The following is a 3,050-nucleotide window of genomic DNA, read 5'->3' as shown; positions in this document are numbered from 1 at the left end:
GCTTTGTTTTCAGACTTACTGACATGGAGGATGCTGTAAACGTAACTAAGCTGCCCTTTTTAGATGCACATCAGTTAATTTGTCTCCTCTCTCTGTCAGAGTGAACAGGAAGGCCACAACGTTACATGTGAAATGCTTTCAGGGATATAGCACATATTTAAAAAGTGCTTATCCCCATTATCCTATTCATTTTGGTTGTTATCTGAGCTTAACACTTCTCTTACGAAATCTAAACTAAGTCAAATATGAGCGGAGTTCAAATTTTCATATGGAGTTTGGATATATTCAACTTTTCAGTAATGGCAACAGCTTTTCAAAATTAAATACTTTTACAAACCTTTCCCTGCAGAAACACGGTGTGAGACGTTTTTGACATCCTAGCAAATAACTTCTACCTTGAGCTAGAAAGACTTCCTGAAAGAAGGACTTTTATACTCCAAAAACTTTCAGAGATATGTGACAGAAGAAAATAATTCTCTGGCCTCTGAAAACATTTTCATTATGGGCCTGGTCCCAATCTCAGTGGGTCAGCTTGTTTTCTAGCTTTTTTCAAAGTGGAGTAAAGATACAGAAACTTCTTGTAATCTGCGAGAGGAATGTTAATGGCAAGAGGAAAACTACCTGTTCACATGCTAACCAACTGCTCCTGTTGTGTTCCTCCCTTTGTTCTCCCTCCTTAAGGGAAGAGCTACAAGAGTGTACCTAACCGTAACGGAGACTCATCCTAGTGACTTCACTGGGATTTTCTGGTGCAATTCTTCCAGCTAAGCCACTGAGGTTTTACCACTGACATAAAAGCAGAACAGGGTCCTTGGAGTGTAGGCAGAATTCTACTGCCTGTTTATTAGAAAAATTGAAGTGTTTAAGCAAGAGTTTAATCCGTTTCTTATTTCCTTCTATTGTGAAGTCATAATATTGTACTTGTGACTCTAAAATAACAGCTGTACTCTGCATGAAAGAGTCCTTATTGAGCACAAATATCTCAGTAAGAATTAAATGCAGCACAGTATTCATTAAATAAACACCTTGTGGTATAAGCACAAATTTATTTTCAAACATGATCCAGTTTAAAAGCTTGCCTTAGAATGAGAGCCTGTATTCTCACTGATTCATCTAAGATGTTCTGAGGGCTGAGGTGTATTAAGTACCTGAGGTCATGGTAAAGTTATATTGTGTTTACTTTGCCAAATTTTTAAAAACTGGAATGTCATCCTGTTTTCAGCTTTGGTTTTATGATGGTACAGTTCCTGTCACATTCCTTTGGAATGAATGCAGTTAAGTGTATGACTACATTTGTATTTTTAAAGCAATGTAATTTATTGGTTCTGTGTTACTTTTTACTTTTGAATGACCTCCCCCAACATACATAGTGCCTGACAGAATCATAGAATCATTAAGGTTGGAAAAGACCTCTAAGATCATCGAGTCCAACCGTCAACCCAGCACCACCATGCCCACTAAACCATGTCCCTAAGTGCCTCATCTACACGTCTTTTAAATACCTCCAGGGATGGGGACTCAACCACTTCCCTGGGCAGCCTGTTCCAATGTTTCACCACTCTTTTAGTAGAGAAATTTTTCCTCATGTCCAATCTAAACCTCCCCTGGTGCAACTTGAGGCCATTTCCTCTCGTCCTATCTCATACTCATGTAGTTTATTGTTGCAGCAACTGTATTAGTGCTTTCATGCCTGCTATCCTCCCACTGCTCTACTATGACTGGCTAATCAAAAACCACACGTATTTCATCAACTTCTGTTAGAACAAAATTCTGGCTAATAGCACACAACTTAAAAGAAGCAACTTATCATTGCTGCAGGTTGCATAGGTCTTCATTACTCCTGGAGCAGGCAGGTAGCTGCCTGCATGTCAGCTGCATGCAGAAACAGCATGTAGACCCATGTATTGTAAAATTTATTGCCTTGCCTTGTTTCTGAAAATACTGTAGGATGGAGAATTTTCATTAGCCAGTCTGACTATCCATCTTCATTGTATGCAATTTTACTGCATGTGCCAAGAGAGTCATGTTTTTTTTCTCTAATGCTTAATCCCTCCTTAACATGTCATTATAATGATTGAAGTTATAATTAGAAACAATGACAGACTCATCCCAAACTGATGTCTCCTGCATTAAAGAAGTAATCAAAGCTGCTTTAAAAATAGATCTTGCATGATGTTTACACACTCTTAGTTTTCGTAAGTGAAACCACTTAGTACTGCACTATTAAATGCATATTAAAGCATTTTGTCAAGGTAATAGCAAGGATCTGGGAACTCATGCCCTTCATGTAACATTCTATTAACTTGCTACCAAGATATGAGGCAATCTAGATAGATTTCTTGGTGGGGCTGAATATTTTCACCAAGAGTAACACGGCTGTTACTGATTTAAGTTTATAATTTGCAAGGTGTTACTGCATCCAGTTACACCCGTCTGAAAACAGGCAGAGGTAGAACATGGTCCTCTCTCACTTCAGCCTTTTCCCCAAATGTTAGATCTTGCTGCCTGTTTGGTTCTTACCATGCTCTGATCACCTCACTGCAGCTACCTCCCCTCTACCACGCTAGCTGAAAGGCCGCTGTCTGCCAGAGCACCAGCTGCACCTTCTATTGCACCAACTGTTCTCCCTGCTTCCTTACCTGCACAATTTCTTGGAAGGTAACTCTAGACCCCTTTTTTTCCCCCTCTACAGATTTTGTGACAAGTAAGGGCCGCATTAGGAGGAAACTCAGTCACAGTATAGGTAGTACGGGTCAAGATGCCACCATTCCAGCTGGAGTAGCAATACTCCACTCAGAGGCTACGGCGCGGGGTCTTTGGCCCCAAAGGGCCCCGGTCCCCCCCCCCCCCCGTCCCCCCCCCCCCCGCCGGCGTTTCTGTGCAAAAGCGCACTGAATTTGGTGCGCGCAACAGGGCCCCGCCGCGCAGTCCCGCCTTACTCCCAGCCCTGCGCTGGGCCCTCCCGGGGACTCAGCACCCACGGCCGCCCTCAGGCTAGGCCCCCTCCCGGCCACAGCGCCACTGCTACCGGCTGCCTGAGAAGCCTTCGC

This window comes from Aptenodytes forsteri, unplaced genomic scaffold, assembly GCF_000699145.1.
Source record: "Aptenodytes forsteri isolate BGI_AS27 unplaced genomic scaffold, ASM69914v1 Scaffold154, whole genome shotgun sequence".
Taxonomy (NCBI): domain Eukaryota; kingdom Metazoa; phylum Chordata; class Aves; order Sphenisciformes; family Spheniscidae; genus Aptenodytes; species Aptenodytes forsteri.
The sequence above is the reverse complement of the archived record's forward strand: the minus strand, read 5'-3'. Positions refer to the sequence as shown.